Source organism: Pristiophorus japonicus, chromosome 6 (assembly GCF_044704955.1).
Source record: "Pristiophorus japonicus isolate sPriJap1 chromosome 6, sPriJap1.hap1, whole genome shotgun sequence".
In the NCBI taxonomy this organism is placed as follows: Eukaryota; Metazoa; Chordata; class Chondrichthyes; family Pristiophoridae; genus Pristiophorus; species Pristiophorus japonicus.
The window spans coordinates 168945432-168964151 of NC_091982.1; the positions used below are offsets into that span (position 1 = coordinate 168945432).

General features: G+C 43.3%; 1 protein-coding gene across 4 annotated transcripts in view; it reads left to right on the top strand.

Annotated features, from left to right (window-relative positions):
• ppp2r3a (protein phosphatase 2, regulatory subunit B'', alpha) overlaps nt 1–18720 on the top strand; it is a 412397-nt gene that overhangs the window by 93422 nt on the left and 300255 nt on the right. For 3 of the 4 annotated variants that reach the window (XM_070883364.1, XM_070883368.1, XM_070883367.1), the window contains one exon: nt 8930–8985. The exons of the other annotated variant lie outside the window; for it this stretch is intronic. The gene's annotated coding sequence lies outside the window, so the exon portion shown is untranslated. The remainder of the gene's footprint in view (nt 1–8929; nt 8986–18720) is intronic. 4 annotated transcript variants of the gene reach the window in all.

Sequence of the window (18720 nt, forward strand, 5' to 3'; positions counted from 1 at the left end):
GAACAAATACCGGGTCATCTACTTCTATGCACCTCCCCCTTGAGTTTCGATCATGGAGCTCGGTTTGGGACTGGCGCTTGCCCTCAACAATGTCTGCCAGGGCTGGGTGAATGAGAGACAGCCGCGTCTTGAGCGTGCGTTTCATGAGGAGTTCCGCTGGCGGGACTCCTGTGAGCGAGTGCGGGAGGGACCTGTAGGCCAGCAGGAGGCGCGATAGGCAGTACTGAAGGGAGGGTCCTTGGATGCGTAACATGCCTTGTTTTACGACTTGGACCGCCTGTTCCGCCTGGCCATTGGAAGCCGGCTTAAATGGCGCTGTCCGGACGTGCTTGATAAAATTGCCCGACATAAACTCCTGGAATTCATGGCTGGTGAAACACGGGCCATTGTCGCTGACCAGGATGTCCGGCAAGCCATGGGTTGCGAAAACCGTACGCAGACCCTCCACGGTGATGGATGTCATGCACGAGTTCAATATGATGCACTCGATCCACTTCGAGTATGCATCAACAACGATCAGGAACATTTTCCCCATGAACTGCCCCGCATAATCTACGTGAATACGTGACCATGGTCTGGTGGGCCAGGGCCACAGGCTGAGTGGGGCCTCCATGGGAGCATTGCCCAGCTGGACACACATCGTGCACCTGCGATCCCAGTGTTCCAGGTCTGAGTCAATCCCCTGCCATCATACATGTGACCGGGCAATGGCCTTCATTAACACGATGCCAGGGTGCTCGCTGTGGAGTTCCCTGATGAACGCTTCCCTTCCTTTCTGGGGCATGACTACCCGGCTGCCCCATAGCAGGCAGCCGGCTTGGATAGAGAGCTCATCCATCCGTCTCTGAAACGGTCTGACTTCCTCGGGGCACGCCCTGTGTGCAGGCGCCCAATCCCCAGTCAGGACACATTTCTTTATCATAGATAGGAGGGGGTCCCTGTTGGTCCAGAGTTTGATCTGGCGGGCTGTGATGGGGGAGCCCGGTCAAAAGCCTCAACGGCCATGACCATCTCGGCGCTCTGCTCCAACGCCCCCTCGGTGGTGGCCAGTTTTAGAGAGGATTTGAGGGGAACTTGGGTTGTGGAGGTCTGGCACTTACTTCCTGAAAGGGTGGTACAGGCATAAACCCTCACCACATTTAAAAAGTACTTGGATGTGCACTTGAAGTGCCATAACCTGCAGGGTTACGGGCCTAGAGCTGGAAAGTGGGATTAGGCTGGATAGCCTCTTGTTGACACAATGGGCCAAAATGGCCTCCTTCTGTGCTGTGAACTTCTATGATTCTATGAAATATATTAGTGTGACTGCAGAGAGAGTTGGAATATAAAGACTTCTCTCCTCTTTAAACTAATCACAGAGATTTAATATTACCTGTATGCTTTGTAATTACTTTGGCATCCACCAGATCCAGGAAGCAAGCTGCTGGATGCTACCTTTACTTTATTGGGTATAGTATTCCTGTATCGTCAGTAAAGCCTAGAGCTGTGCTAGCGGAATGTTTGATACCGTATTTAATATTTAATGCCAATCATCTCTAATAGCGTCTTCTGGAGTCTGCTAATACGCATGTTGGCAGAGCTTTGCAAATGCCACGTACATGCTGATCGGTGCAAATAAATATGGAATTTTCCATTCTGCAGCAAAGTAAAATGTATGCCAAGTGGTGCTTTGTGAATACCATACATCTGTGAAAATTCTACAAATGACAAATTGTGAAAATCCACAACTGGCAGACTCAGAGGAACTTATATGAACAGGAGCTCGGTATAACTCTGATGTGCACGCTTTTTTATAAGCAACTATTTTTATTCATGCCAGCCTGTTGTGTATCACTGGATTCCGCCATATTTGCAGTTCTACATAGACACACTTCTCAGTAAATATCCACCCTCGTGTGGTTCTATACCGATGCCTGCCTTCACATCTCCTCCAAGAGATACATTTAGGTTGACTGCCACAGTGCATCAGGAGAGCAGAGTAGTTGAGTATGCCACCGGCTTCAGACAAATACTTTTTGCTAACAATGAGCTTTTGTATTTGGGCCGGATTATAGCACATCAAACAGACATGGCCATGCAATGATGCACTTGTTTTATTTTTAGAAAATTGAACGTATTTCAAACAAAACTGGGTCATACTGTTCTCGTATTTCACCAATACTGAGATTTTTTTTTTGTACTTTATTATGTCTCCAGCAGCAGGTCCCAAAATCCAATGGAATTTCTAAAAAACAATTCTATTCATTTCATATACCTTTGGCATTCCATGATTAATAAAACTTCAATTTAATTCTCCACGTAGACATATTGCTGTTGTCGACTGCTGTGGGTAAAAAAACATGGCAAACATTCAGTGGCTTATAAATGGAAATAAAATCAAACGTCCTCCAAATTTAAAAAATCTTATTTAAAAATAGATGGACCTGAATTTATAAAGTGCCTTTCACAAACTCAGGACATCCCAAAGCAATTTACAGCCAATGAAATAATTTTGAAGTGTCGTCACTGTTGCAATGTAGGAAATGTGGCAGCAAATTTGCAAACAGCAAACTCCCACAAACCGAAATATGATAATGACCAGATAATCTGTTTTAGTGATGTTGGTTATGGGATAAATATTGGCCAAGACACCAGGGATAACTCACCTGTTTTCTTCGAAATAGTGCCGTGGGCTGAGAGGGCAGGTGTGGCCTCAGTTTAACAACTCATCTGAAAGACGGATCTTCAATTCTGATCTTCCATTGAAATACTTATGTGTAATCTGGGGCCTGGAGCCTAGTTGTGAGGTTCAGCATATATATTAGTAACATGTTATAAAAATGTTCAGAAAACTGCTTTTTATAGATATATTGCTGAAAACAAAACTTTATAAAGCATTCATTACTGCTGGTTAAACCAATAATATTGTACGGTAGTGTTTGGGCAGCTTTTAGGTAATAGTGGGTTTCTGTTCTCTCACTCCACTGTAATTCCCCTAATGTGGTGCTGCCTGATTTTTGGGGGGATTCTCTGACTTTATAAACCATCGGATTTTCCAAACCCTGTAATCTTGACAAAATTTAAGTGCATGACCAACATAAATAGCGTAAGTGCCTCAGTAGATAGTCACCATGTTCTCTGGTTTAACCCAAAGTGCAGGCCAAAGATCCAACAGAACAATTCAAAAGATTGTAAGCCTCTTTATAGATTATCTAAATAGTTTGCATTTACATGAATCAGGCCCACATAACATAGTTATGCCCAAAGTGGAGGAAGAGCATCCGGAAGGGCGTTGAGCAACTCGAGTCTCGTCGCCGAGAGCATGCAGAAACCAAGCGCAGACAGCGGAAGGAGCGTGCGGCAAACCAGACTCCCCACCCACCCTTTCCTTCAACCACTGTCTGCCCCACCTGTGACAGAGACTGTAATTCCCGCATTGGACTGTATAGCCACCTGTGAACTCACTTTTAAAGTGGAAGCGAGTCGATTTCGAGGGACTGCCTATGATGATGATGATCAAAGGCAAAAACAAAATACTGAGGATGCTAGAATCTGAAATAAAAACAGAAAATGTTGGAAATACTCAGCAGGACAGGCATAAGCTGTGGAGAGAGAAACAGAGTTAACATTTCAGCTCAAGGAAGGAATGGAGGAAGGCAGGAAAGACAGACAATTAAGCACTTTTGACAAATCTTCTAGAATTTTTTGAGGATGTAACTAGTAGAGTGGACAAGGGAGAACCAGTAGATGTGGTGTATTTGGACTTTCAAAAGGCTTTTGACAAGGTCCCACACAAGAGATTGGTGTGCAAAATTAAAGCACATGGTATTTGGGATAATGTATTGACATGGATAGAGAATTGGTTGGCAGACAGGAAGCAGAGAGTCGGGATAAACGGGTCCTTTTCAGAATGGCAGGCAGTGACTAGTGGGGTGCCGCAGGGTCAGTGCTGGGACCCCAGCTATTTACAATATACATTAATGATTTAGATGAAGGAATTGAGTGTAATATCTCCAAGTTTGCAAATGACACGAAGCTGGGTGGCAGTGTGAGCTGTGAGGAGGATGCTAAGAGGCTGCAGGGTGACTTGGACAGGTTAGGTGAGTGGGAGATGCAGTATAATGTGGACAAATGTAAGGTTATCCACTTTGGAGGCAAAAACACGAAGGCAGAATATTATCTGAATGGCGGCAGATTAGGAAAAGGGGAGGTGCAACGAGACCTGGGTGTCATGGTACATCTGTCATTGAAAGCATGCAGATACAGCAGGCGGTGAAGGCGGCAAATGGTATGTTGGCCTTCATAGCTAGGGGATTTGAGTAAAGGAGCAGGGAGGTCTTACTGCAGTTGTACAGGGCCTTAGTGAGGCCTCACCTGGAATATTGTGTTCAGTTTTGGTCTCCTAATCTGAAGAAGGACGTTCTTGCTATTGAGGGAGTGCAGCGAAGGTTCACCAGACTGATTCCCGGGATGGCAGGACTGATATATGAGGAGAGACTGGATCGACTGGGCCTGTGTTCACTGGAGTTTAGAAGGATGAGAGGGGATCTCATAAAAACATATAAAATTCTGACGGGACTGGACAGGTTAGCTGCAGGAAGAATGTCCCCGATGTTGGCGAAATCCAGAACCAGGGGACATAGTCTAAGGATAAGGGGTAGGCCATTTAGGACTGAGATGAGGAGAAGCTTCTTCACTCAGAAAGTTGTTAACCTGTGGAATTCCCTACCACAGAGAGTTGTTGATACCAGTTCATTGGATATATTCAAGAGGGAGTTAGATGTGGCCCTTATGGCTAAAGGGATCAAGGGGTATGGCGAGAAAGCAGGAAAGGGGTACTGAGGTGAATGATCAGCCATGATCTTATTGAATGGTGGTGCAGGCTTGAAGGGCCTGCACCTATTTTCTATGTTTCTATGTTTCTAATTGTCGTCACTGTTGTAATGTAGGAACTTTAAGGCAGCCAATTTATGCACTGCAAAGCTCCCACAAACAGCAATGTGATAATGACCAGATAATATTATTTAGTGATGTTGATTGAGGGATAATTATGGGCCAAGTCATCAGGATAACTCCCCTGCTCTTCTTTGAAATAGGGCTATGGGATCCTTAATGTCTACTTGAGAGGCCAGACAGGGCCTCGATTTAATGACTCATCCGAAAGACGCCACTTCCGACAGTGCAGCACTCACTCCCCCAGTACAGTGCTGAAGTGTCAGCCTAGATTTTGTGCTCAAGTTTCCAGAATGGGACTTGAACCTAAACTCACAACTCATTAAAAAATGAGGATTTAAAAAAAACTTTTGTCGTAGCAAAAATGTTTTTTGTGCAGATTATATTCTTTCCATTTGATTCAGCTATGACTTCCTCTTCCAAACTTTGCTGTTCTATAAGGATTTAAAGCAGCAAAATCTGTGAGTATCAGTACTATAAGAATTATTCACAGTTACTATGCCATTTCTTATGGATGTAAGAATTGCCCTGTGGAGCTTTTAGAATCTTCACAAATAATTACTCTTAGAAGGTTGAAGAGATAAAATATTAAGAGTAGATTCCATGTAGATGATTTTATTTATATTCTGGCTTTGACTGAAACTTGGCTTAAAGTTAGCAACACCTGCCTCTTACCAAGTCTCCATGTCAGGCTAACCTTTCCACCACCTGCCCCACCCAAACGACCATGGTGGTAGCATGACCCTTATCACCAAGTCACAACCTAGTTTCTCCTTTTACTCTATTGGCATCTTCTCTTCCCTTGAGCACTTCATCCTGTTCCATCCCTCTCGTCTCTCCTTTAAAATCCTTGACATCTTCATATTGTCCAAGCCCCAACCCAATATTCTCCCTGAGATGTCCTCCCTCCTTGTCTCAATCATTCAATGCACTGAGCTGCTCCTCATTCTTGGTGATTTCAATTTCCTTCTAAGCTCCCCATGCCCTTTTGGTTTTGAATTCCTCACACTCCTGACCTCCCCTTAGCCTTTCCCTCTATCATCATCATAGGCAGTCCCTCGAAGCAAGGATGACTTGCTTCCACGCCAAAAAGGGATGAGTTCACAAGTGTTTCAATGAAGGACCTAATATTCCAGATCCTGAACTACATCGTGAAGGGTGGAAGATGCCTGTGCTTGGATTTTTTAACGTGTGCTAGCCGTTACACAACAGCCACCACACGGGCTTGACAGAGCTAGGTCTTGGTCCAGTGGCAAGGATTACCCAAGACTAACTGGAGACCAGATTTGCTGCACAGACCGAGCGCGCGCACATATCGCAGTGTGGGCTGACCCGTGCTGCCCCTGGGCCCTCACCTCTCCTGGGCCCCTCTCATTTCCCTCTACGGACTCTTGCCGCTCCTTCGCCCCTCCTGCTGTGCCTGGCCGCACTGCATTCAGCGACCTGGCTTCGTAGCCATCGCCCTCCTGCAGCAGCACGCACTGCTCCCTGCAGTGGTATGCCACCACACGCTGCTCCCTCCAATGGCCCCGGCCAGCTGATGGTCTTGCAGGCCCGGACCACTGCCTTCCCTCTATATAAACTCTCCTACCCATATACATGGCCACCCCTTCAAATATACCATCTCCTGTGATATCTCTGTTTCTGTGGTCTTCGTCACTGGCAAGGTCGTCTCTGACCACTTCCTTGTATCCCTCACCAACCACATTCATTTATTCCCTTCTAACCCCATCCGCACTAGGAAAAACTTCCCCATGTCACATATAACTGCACTTTCATATCTCAACTGGCTAGCCTCCATTTTCCATGTTACCTCTACAGCTGTCAATTTGCATCACTGCTCCCTCACCTGCACCTTTGATGCCTTTGCCCCCAGCAAATCCTTTACTGTCTTCCATTCTGTTTATTCCCCCTCATACGGCAACTATATTTGCTTCCTCCTGTTAAGGAGATACAAACTGAAGCACAAACGCCTTAGCAATTAATCACCAGATCTGCCTAGACCTCATCAAGCACTATCAGGCCTTAGCTCAATTTTGCCAAAACCAGCCACTGGTCTCGAATCATTATGTAAGGGAAAGATAACCCCAAGTTTATTTTCCTCAATACTACCTGCCTCCTCAAACTCATCTCCCCTGCCCCCTCCACCTTCACCTCTAACAAGTGTCAGCAGTTCACGGATTTCTTTGTCACCAAGATCAAGACCATCTGTTCAGCTGCCTCTGGTGTTTCTCCCCTACCCTTTCCCACTAAACCAAACCTGGTCGCTTCCCTGTTAAAACTCGGTCAAAAGCCCCTCCTTAAAAAAAAAAATTCCCCTTGCAAACTATTGCCTTATTATCAACCTACCTTCCCTCTCCAAAGCCCTGAAAATGTTTTTGCCTCCCAGATTCATGCCCATCTCTCCCACAACTCCCTATATAAATACAAGTTACAGTTGTGGTTGAATGTTATGGGCAGGTGAGGAACAAACCTCATTGAATAATCAGTAAGGATGAACTTGTAAATATGTTTGTACGTCTGACTCAGCTGCATTTGTATAGAGTGCAATACTCAGGCTTACTGAATCCATGCCCAAAGGTTGCAAATTAGGGCCTTTAATAAGGAAAGCAAACATATCTGACCCAGCAGCAACTTGGATACATACTCAGTATGGAAGTCAGAATAGCGGTGACTCTTATCCATGCCACTTTTACAAAAGTAGAAGAATACACTTACAAAACCTGTAGTTTATTATTCTAAACCAAATACTGCAAGTTATTAGGCGTCTTGCATCAGCGATCATTGGTTATCCTTGATCATAATTGGGGATAACCTTCATCCAATCCTCAATGTTATATTCTTAAACTCAGCTTCCGCTATCTTTCAGATATGTACAACTGGAGTTCATGAGGGTTGATTTATTCCACTTTCTGCACATTGATCTTTTACTGACAGCTGAGTCACATGGACTGACATGGACCACAGGCACCTGAGATTGAATCACATGACTGTTTTTCCTCAACGGTTTTCTCCCTTCCCTTCCTCTCCCTTTCCGAAAGCACTGACTCCTTGCTGGGGTACAGTTTCACAGGAGCCTGTCAACCTACAACACCTTGCCGAAGCTGCCGATATTTAAGTGTGAGCCTTAACAGTGAGTTTTGGTTGTCTCATTGACCACCAGGAGCATTACAGCTCAGCTCAATTCTGTTCTCACCAGATAGTTGCAAACCTTCCAACAGGAGTCACAAGACAATAATCTGGAGCAGAATTTCTTCTAACCCAGCATTGCGGAGGCCAATTTTAGAACCCTCCTGGCTGAAATTAGCTAATTCTGCGCAGACTGGGGTCCTTTCTGGTCAATGGATAAACTTCCTGAGTCATTCGAAGAGTTGAATAACATTACTTCAAAAGTGATGATGTGGAATTTGATTTAATTGCAAATTTCTGGCAACATAACTAAAATGTATTATGTATTAGCCACACAAAAAAGTTATTTTAACAATGTAGATATAGTGAAACAATAGTGTACTTTTAAAATACATGACATGTAATCTTAGTATTTATTGACAAGGCACTGTGGCTTTAAGACAGAGAGCGAAGGAATCAAAATTGTCATCATTAGCCCCTGTTAAGTCAAGGAATTCATTTTCCTTTTATGGACAAATTTAGGTCACCTGTCACAATGCATTTCCACTGCACATCAGGGTAACCTGCCTGTGGCACTTAGCTTCTTACAGGGATGTAAGTTGTATCAAATAAATATACTATTATTTCAATAGTCCAATGTATAAAAAAACTGTAACTTTAATTTGTAAAGGGCGCTGAAGCGACAGGCTAAGGCACATCCATGGCTGAGTCGTGTCAGCAATACAACAGCAGTCTGCTTCGTCTTTGAGGGGCTGGTCAGCGGTCCATGAAGTATATGCTAATATTTTTTATTTCGCTTTCAGCTACAGCTAACATCTCGAACAAAAGTAAGTTTCTTCATGAGATTTATCTTGTGTTTTCTCTTCAGAACAATCAGTGAGTCAAGACTGAATTAGACCTGAGCAAAATGCCATTTTATTTAAGGTATGACGAATGTTCAATTTATCTTTAATTAATGAACACATGCTGTGCTTTTAGTGTTAATGTAAAGTGTGCTTCTGTTGCTGACCACCTTGTTTGTTTTCCCTTGCTGTCTAGAAAACAAATTCTATCAGGTTTAAATGAGATTACTCGTATCAGCTTTTTATAGACATAAGCATTGTGGAAAAGATAAATCTGGAAAATGATTTCAACCTAAATTGCAAGACTAGGACAAGAGAACACAGGTTCAAGCAAGTAAAAGGCAAATTTAGCACGGATGTCTGGAAGTTGTTGTTATATGAAGAGTGATTAATACTCAGATTGTGGACAGTAGTGGAGGTGAAATTGCTGGTATTATTTAAACAGCAATGGGGTGTGGGGGAAGTTGCGGGGTCTTTCTGGATGAATGAACTAAGATGGGCTAAATGACTTCCCTCAACCATATTAATTTTGTGATCTTGAAGATTATTTAATCAAACTTTGATTAAACTGGATTCACTTAACCAGAGCTGATTATATCTTGAAATCAATGTGGAACTTACTGCCAGTGACAGCTTAAACTAATGCTAGAGTCGTATGAAGAGGTTTGAAGATCAGCTGTGATATTTTGTTAAAGACTAAAGTTATTAAACCTTTTAATAATTAAACTTTTCATATTTTTTCTTCAGTTTTGTTTTATTTTTTTAAAACCTACCGGTAATTAGATTCCCCATTTTCACAGCACATGGAGAAAGTGGGAGGGTGCACTGTTTCCAGGTCTATTCCATTTCTAATGGAATTTAATTCTTAGAGCATGGAAATTATGCGAAACTTTTATTCATCACTGGTTAGGCCTCAGTTGGAGCGTTGTGTCTAATGCTGGGCATCACACTTTAGGAAGGATGTCCAGGCCATCGAGAGGGCACAGAAGAGATTAACCAGAATGATAGTAGGGATGAGGAGAGACTTATGTGGAGAGACTAGAGAAGAACATAAGAACATAAGAAATAGGAGCAGGCCATACGGCCCCTCGAGCCTGCTCCGCCATTTAATATGATCATGGCTGATCCGATCATGGACTCAGGTCCACTTCTCTGCCCGCTCTCCATAACCTCTTATTCCCTTATTGTTTAAGAAACTGTCTATTTCTGTCTTAAATTTATTCAATGTCCCAGCTTCCACAGCTCTCTGAGGCAGCGAATTCCACAGATCCACGACCCTCTGAGAGAAGAAATTTCTCCTCATCTCAGTTTTAAATGGGCGGCCCCTTATTCTAAGGCTATGCCCTCTAGTTCTAGTCCCCCCAACAGTGGAAACATCCTTTCTGCATCCATATGTGAAGCTGAGATTGTTCTCCTTAGAGCAGAAGAGGATTAGGGGAGATTTAAAAGAGGTGTTCAAAATTATATGGGGTTTTGATAGAGTAAATAATAAGAAACTATTTCCACTGACATGTGAGTCGGTAACCAGAGGACACAGATTTGAGATAATTGGCATCAGAACTATAGAGAAGATAAGAATTTTTTTAATTATCTGGAATGTACTGCTGGAAGGGTAGTGCAAGCAGATTCAATAGTAATTTTTAAAAGGGAATTGGATATATACTTGAAAAGGAAAGATTTGCAGGACAATGGGGAAAGAGTAAAGGAGTGGGATGAATTGGATAGCTCTTTCAAAGAGCCAGCAGAGGCATAATGGGCGAGTGGCCTGCTTCTATGATATTCTCAAGCTTGATTCTCCCTCTCTGCTTCTCCTTTGCTTCGGGAGGAGTACATAGCCCCCACTCCACACTTGCTCTAAAACTGGTACCTCACCATGTGAGAATGTACTCAAATCGTACTGCTCTGTAGTCCAGTTGCTTTGCTGCACTAGGAAATCCTTAAATATGAAGAATGGAAGTACATTTCTGATTGCTGTTGTGATATTTAAGATAATCTACAGTTGAATAGGAGATAGATATTAAAGAACAGACTCTAAGCTACTGCTTGTAACAAAGTAGATTGAGGAAGAATATAGTTTAAAATCAGTTGATAAAAATAATCATATTAAACCACCATGGTGTGGGAAAAGAAGACATCACTGTGGTAGTTGATTTATAATGCCAAAAGACGACCAAATTTACCCTGTAACCCACCCTCCCATTGCCAATATATAATGTTTGCACTGTGATTGCCAACTCGGCTCTCATGTAAATGGTCATTATTGCCAATCCTAATACAAGAAGACACCCACCAGTATAAATTAGCAGTGGACTCCTCCTGAATACCAGCCATTGTATTCTTCATCTTCTTCCACCTCCATGTTGCTACGCCCCCAATTACTTGTCCCCTTATGCAGAACCCATCTGCACAGGCAGATTACTGCACCTGATCACAGCACAAATAAATTGGGAGATTTGGAATAAAAAAATCTACAAGGAATTTTTGATAGCTATTTTCAAATTTGAGGTTATTAGAAAACTGGAATTAAACAGTCATCAAATGCAGTAATGATCGTCTCATTTAAAATAAACAAATGGGCAAGTGCTTATTAGAGAGTGACAGGTGGATAGAAAGTTCAGGGCTTTGACTCAAGTAAAATAACTGTAGGATACTGAGGGATCTGGGAGTCCATGTGCATGAAACACATAAAGTTAGAATGCAGGTACAGCAAGTAATCAGGAAGGCAAATGGAATGTTGGCATTTATTGCAAGAGGAGTGGAGTATAAAAGCAGGGAAGTCCTGCTCCAACTGTAAGATCACACCTGGAGTACTGCGTACAGTTTTGGTCTCCTTATTTAAGGAGGGATATACTTGCATTGGAGGCAGTTCAGAGAAGGTTCACTAGGTTGATTCCGGAGATGAAGGGGTTGTCTTATGAAGAAAGGTTGAGCAGCTTGGGCCCTTTACTCATTGGAGTTTAGAAGAATGAGAGGTGATCTTATTGATACTGAGGGGGCTTGACAGGGTAGATGCAGAGAGGAAGTTTCCCTTCGTGAGGGAATGTAGAACTAGGGGGCATAATTTCAGAATAAGGGGTCGCCTATTTAAAATGGAAATGAGGAAGAATTTCTTCTCTCAGAGGGTCTTGAATCTTTGGAATTCTCTACACCAGAGAGCTGTTGAGGCTGGGTCATTGAATATATTTAAGATAGAAATAGATAGAGTTTTGAATGATAGGCTATGGGGAGCAGGCAGGAAAGTGGAGTTGAGGCCAAGATCTGATCAGCCATGATTTTATTGAATGGTGGAGCACCCTCGAGGGGCCAAATGGCCTACTCCTGTTCCTATTTATTATATTCTTATGTTCTTATGATCATCATCATAGGCAGTCCCTCGAATCGAAGATGACTTGCTTCCACGTCAAAAAGTTCACAGGTGTTTCAATGAAGGACCTAAAATTCCAGTTCCCGAACTAAATCTTGAAGGGTGGAAGATGCCTGTGCATGGATTTTTTTAACGTGTGGTGACCATTGCACACCAGCCACCACACGGGCTTGACAGAGCTAGGTCTTGCTCCAGTAACAAGGATTAACCAAGACGACTGGAGAGCAGCTCTGCTGCATGGACCTAGTGCGCACACATATCACAGTGTGTCCTTGCCTCTTCTGGGCCCCAAACTCACGCCTCTCCTGGGCCCCAATCACGTCCTTCTACAATCTCTCGCCGCTTCTTCACCCTGACCTCGCCGCTCCTGCTGTATCTGCCCACACTCCAATCACCGACCTGGATCTTGGGAGATTGGATTGAAGGGAGAAAAAATCTGACTAAACAGTGACAAGAACTATTTATTTCTATAGGGAGTAAAAGATCTGATACCTTATTTGGAATGATTCAATGATACAGATCTTAAATACTTTATGTTCAAAGTTGTATTGGGGTGCAGCTCTAACTGTTCCTTAGTGGTGCAAACCACCTGTCCCTGTTGCAGGATTGTTCTTCCAAAAGGATAGTTGTGCTGAAGAGAGCTATTTCTTGTTGCTAGTTTATGTTACCTTGTGATACGAGAGCCATAAACACTAATTTCATGGTGATTAGCATCCTTCGTGGGTCAAAGATTAACATCAATAGTTGTTTTCCAACCACAGAATTGACATCTCTGAGATTTTAAACAGGTGTTTTGAAGTATCTGGGATCTTATTTTACTTGGCACCTCAAAACATGCAGCAAATTTCTATCCTTTCAGTCGCGAAAAATCCTGTATAATTTAGCAAATGGCAAGTCAAAGTTTCTTTCAAAGCTCTAGGTGTCTGTTCATATCTATAAAATTTAACTCCACCTCATGTTCTTTTGAGACATTTTCTCATATAATTTGACAAAATAGTCACGAGTTTTCAAATATCCTGAAGTTGTGAAAAAATTCCAAAATAAGGCCCATTCCGTCATAGCTCTCACCGTGTTGCAATATACTTTTTGTCATTACTGTTTTGAACAAAGCATAGATTACCCCACTGACGGCTACAATTGTCAAACATTGATATGGACAGGCAGTGAGACTGATGACAATCATGTTTATTTTTTTGGATTTAGACTTTGTTTTGTTACATAGAAACATAGAAAATAGGTGCAGGAGTAGGCCATTCGGCCCTTCGAGCCTGCACCGCCATTCAATGAGTTCATGGCTGAACATGCAACTTCAGTACCCCATTCCTGCTTTCTCACCATACCCCTTGATTCCCCTAATAGTAAGGACTTCATCTAACTCCTTTTTTGAATATATTTAGTGAATTGGCCTCAACAACTTTCTGTGGTAGAGAATTCCACAGGTTCACCACTCTCTGGGTGAAGAAATTCCTCCTCATCTCGGTCCTAAATGGCTTCCCCCTTATCCTTAGACTGTGTCCCCTGGTTCTGGACTTCCCCAACATTGGGAACATTCTTCCTGCATCTAACCTGTCTAACCCCGTCAGAATTTTAAACGTTTCTATGAGGTCCCCTCTCATTCTTCTGAACTCCAGTGAATACAAGCCCAGTTGATCCAGTCTTTCTTGATAGGTCAGTCCCGCCATCCCGGGAATCAGTCTGGTGAACCTTCGCTGCACTCCCTCAATAGCAATAATGTCCTTCCTCAGGTTAGGAGACCAAAACTGTACACAATACTCCAGGTGTGGCCTCACCAAGGCCCTGTACAATTGTAGCAACACCTCCCTGCCCCTGTACTCAAATCCCCTCGCTATGAAGGCCAACATGCCATTTGCTTTCTTAACCACCTGCTGTACCTGCATGCCAACCTTCAATGACTGATGTACCATGACACCCAGGTCTCTTTGCACCTCCCCTTTTCCTAATCTGTCACCATTCAGATAATAGTCTGTCTCTCTGTTTTTACCACCAAAGTGGATAACCTCACATTTATCCACATTATACTTCATCTGCCATGCATTTGCCCACTCACCTAACCTATCCAAGTCGCTCTGCAGCCTCATAGCATCCTCCTCGCAGCTCACACTGTCACCCAACTTAGTGTCATCCGCAAATTTGGAGATACTACATTTAATCCCCTCGTCTAAATCATTAATGTACAGTGTAAACAGCTGGGGCCCCAGCACAGAACCTTGCGGTACCCCACTAGTCACTGCCTGCCATTCTGAAAAGTCCCCATTTACTCCTACTCTTTGCTTCCTGTCTGACAACCAGTTCTCAGTCCATGTCAGCACACTACCCCCAATCCCATGTGCTTTAACTTTGCACATTAATCTCTTGTGTGGGACCTTGTCGAAAGCCTTCTGAAAATCCAAATATACCACATCAACTGGTTCTCCCTTGTCCACTCTACTGGAAACATCCTCAAAAAATTCCAGAAGATTTGTCAAGCATGATTTCCCTTTCACAAATCCATGCTGACTTGGACCTATCATATTACCTCTTTCCAAATGCACTGCTATGACATCCTTAATAATTGATTCCATCATTTTACCCACTACCGATGTCAGGCTGACCGGTCTATAATTCCCTGTTTTCTCTCTCCCTCCTTTTTTAAAAAGTGGGATTACATTGGCTACCCTCCACTCCATAGGAACTGATCCAGAGTCAATGGAATGTTGGAAAATGACTGTCAATGCATCCACTATTTCCAAGGCCACCTCCTTAAGTACTCTGGGATGCAGTCCATCAGACCCTGGGGATTTATCGGCCTTCAATCCCATCAATTTCCCCAACACAATTTCCCGACAAATAAGGATTTCCCTCAGTTCCTCCTCCTTACTAGACCCTCCGACCCTTTTTATATCCGGAAGGTTGTTTGTGTCCTCCTCAGTGAATACCGAACCAAAGTACTTGTTCAATTGTTCTCCTATTCTTAGTCTCCACCTGCTTTGGATCAGCCTCAGCCAAGAGGAAGGACAGCTGATCTGTTCCTTGGCCACCCGGCCAATGCCCCTCACAGCAGCACAGGATGGCTCTGACTATTCTCAGTATCTCCCCACAACCGAGATTAGGAATTCAGTATGTGCAGGTCACAGGCAACAGCCCCTAAATCGCAACTCTACAGTGCAATCAATGTATTGGCTGTTCATCACTTCTATAGGTCTGTTTTACAATTACCTGCTTTAGTAAAGGACTCCTATTATTAGACCGTTCACACTATGTCATTTGGCAATGTGCAATGTTTTGCCTCTTCTCCATACTGATGAAAAGACTGGAACTCCTTTTTTTAATGGGAGGAAGGGGTAGTGTCCCAGTTAAAACCTTATTATAGGTTTCAAACATTAAATTATTTTCATCTAACACACATCTATTCTGCTCCATAAGGATGATTTTAACATGGGGTGGAGGGGATAAAATCCAGCCTTCCTCAACATGAGGTCCAGGACATTGTAACACCCAGGCCTCATCGGAATAGGCCCCGTCACTATCCCTCCTGAACCAAACAGGAAGTGGAAGCTGACCATTGGGCGAGAGCGGGGATGTCGGGGACAGAAGGCAGCCGTTGGTGAGCCGAGGGAACAGTCCCGGCACTCGGGTTTGGGAGGATCTCGCGATTGGGGAAGGCGGAGTTAAGCCTGAGGCATTAGAATCTCAGGTCTCCCTGTGGGGCCTGCACTCCTGGCCCAGAGGAAACAAAAAAATAAATGAAAACCATTTACCATTCTGGGCCTCTTACCACCAGGTAGGCCCGGTGGTGAAACCACAATGGCTTCCTTGCATAACCTCCAGCTAAACTAGCCGTCGTTGGTTCCCGATTTGTATATTTAAAGGAAGACCCTGTCGGCTTCCAGCAGTTTGCCATCTAGCCTGCTCAGGTCCTGTGTGAAGGCAGTGCAGGTAAGTCCCATGGACCATTTTAACTGTCCACCCACAGCCACCCCCCCCCACTCCCCCCAACCTCTGTAACCCTGCCTGGCAGGCAGAAACCGGCAATCAGTCTTCAAATGTCACACCTCAACATATCACACTTTGTTTTAAGAGGCAAAACAATCTTAATGTAGTGAACGAACTTGCATTTATATAGTGCCTTTCACCATCTCAGGACTTCCCCAAACACTTTGTAGCCAATTAAGTGCTTTTCAGGTGCAGTCACTGATGTAATGTAGGGAAACACGGCAGACAAGTTACACCCAGCAAGCTCCCACAAATGGCAGTAATCTGTTTTAGTGATGTTGGGTGAGGGATAAATATTGGACAAAACACCAGAAGAACTCCACTGATCTTCTTTGGACAGTGCAATGAGATATTTTATGTCCACCTGAGAGGGCAGACAGAGTTTTAGCTTAACATCTGATCCAAAAGATGGCAACTCGAACAATGTAGCACTCCCTCAGTACTGCACTGGAGTGTCAGTCTGGATTATATAGTCAAGTCTCTGGAATGAGGCCTGAACCCATGACCTTCAGAAGCAAGAGTGCTGCCAATGCGTCAAGGCTGACAGAAAAAGTGAAATACTAGGTTCTCAGACCTGGAGCCAGAAAATTACAAGCAGCTATCATTGCCCTCTAACTGACCTCACAATTAACAAGCAGCTACAATTACCAGATTTCTTAAGTGTCTTATTTATAACACTTATCTACAGTGAATATTTGAGCAGACCAAAGTTAAATACAACTCTTTTTTAGCAACGAAACATCACAATTATTGCTGTAGACGATCTATCAGCAAATTCTATGCGAGATCCATATGTTATTTCAATGTTTCTCTCATTCCTGGCTTTCTCGGTACCATACACCATGGCCATGTCATGAAAGTGGGTTATTCCCAGACCTATTCCAACACCACCAGATGTGCAAGAGCATCCCATGTGACTTTCTCCTTTAGAATGTCCGTCCACCTCCCTTGCAAGTGTCCATGCCCATGCTCCGTGCATCACAGCATCGCAAAACACTGAGTGCTGAACATTCGATCTTAAACTGATCTCAGTTACTATTATAATTCACGTAACCTTGACAATTCATATGCTGTTTGCACTCAAACTGTAATCAGTTCATCTTCAGTGACACAAGATCCAATTTCTGTACAGACTGCCTTCAGCCTCAAGGTAAGAAAGCTGAAAACACACATAATGACAAGGCATGTATTCAACAATACACTTGAAAATCCCAAGTGTAAGGTTAACAAATTACCAGTGCACAATCCAACAATAGAAGTCCTTCACTAAAAACAGGTCATCAGAAAGCATGGCCTGTAGCGGTGTTCAGTGGAGAGTTGATACTACAATCAGAAGCTGCAAAAATAATTTCAAGCCACAGGGTTGTCAAGTTTTAGAAGTGAACCTCAGCAAATAATGGTCAGTGAGCAAGCCCATCCCTGATTATAGCTCTCTCCACAAACACTAGCTCTCCAAAAGTATTCTTCTCTTGGGCACAGATTGGAGATATATCTATTGAATATTATTCAAAGTACTTACTTTAGAAAATAGAATCATAGAATGGTACAGCACAGAAGGAGGCCATTCGGCCCATTGTGCCTGTGCCGGCTCTTTGATAGAGCTATCCAATTAATCCCACTCCTGTGTTTTTTCCCCGAAGCCCTGCAAAATTTTCCTTTTCAAGCATTTATCCAATTCCCTTTTAACAGTTATATTGTATCTGCTTCCATCACTTTTTCAGGTAGTGCATTCCAGATTATAAAAATACACTGGCCTGCACTTTCAAACACAGCACAACCACATCATTTACAGGTTTAGGAACAAAAGGTAGATTGTGGGGGAACTGTGACAACGACCCAAATACTGAGACTCGCTGAATATCAGCGACACTCAGTGTATCTCACACCTTTAAAACTATTCACTGTTATTTTATTTTTAAATAGGTTTCTGCCATCAGGTATTGCAAGTAGTGCATAATATAGTATTTACAGGGCATTGGAGATATGAACCAGTAACTCTTTGCACTCCTTAAATATATTGAGCTGGTTGGTTTGCTATCAGATTTCAAGCAGTTGTCTGTAAATAATAACAGAGCTGCAGCTTCCAACAAACAGTACACAACTTATTGCCATAGTGATGTAAAGCTTCACTGTTAGATTGAGAGTCAGACTTGAATTTCAACTTGAATAATGAGGACGCATTTGTACTATTTTGGTGTATAACACTAAAATAGAATCGTAGGCCAGAATCTTCTCAGCTCTGCGAGTGTGGGTGAGGAGGCGGGCCTGCTGTCAAAATGGCCCTGATTGACAGCTCTGAACCCGCCTCCGTGTGCGTTTCTGACCTGTCATGTCTGCGTGCGGATTGCAGACCCGAGAGCAAGCGGCGGGCCATTTCATTAAGGTAATTAAAAGGTAGTTTAGTGCTATTTAAGAGGATTAAAAACAGGCACTTACAATTTTGCCAACTTTTTGATGGGT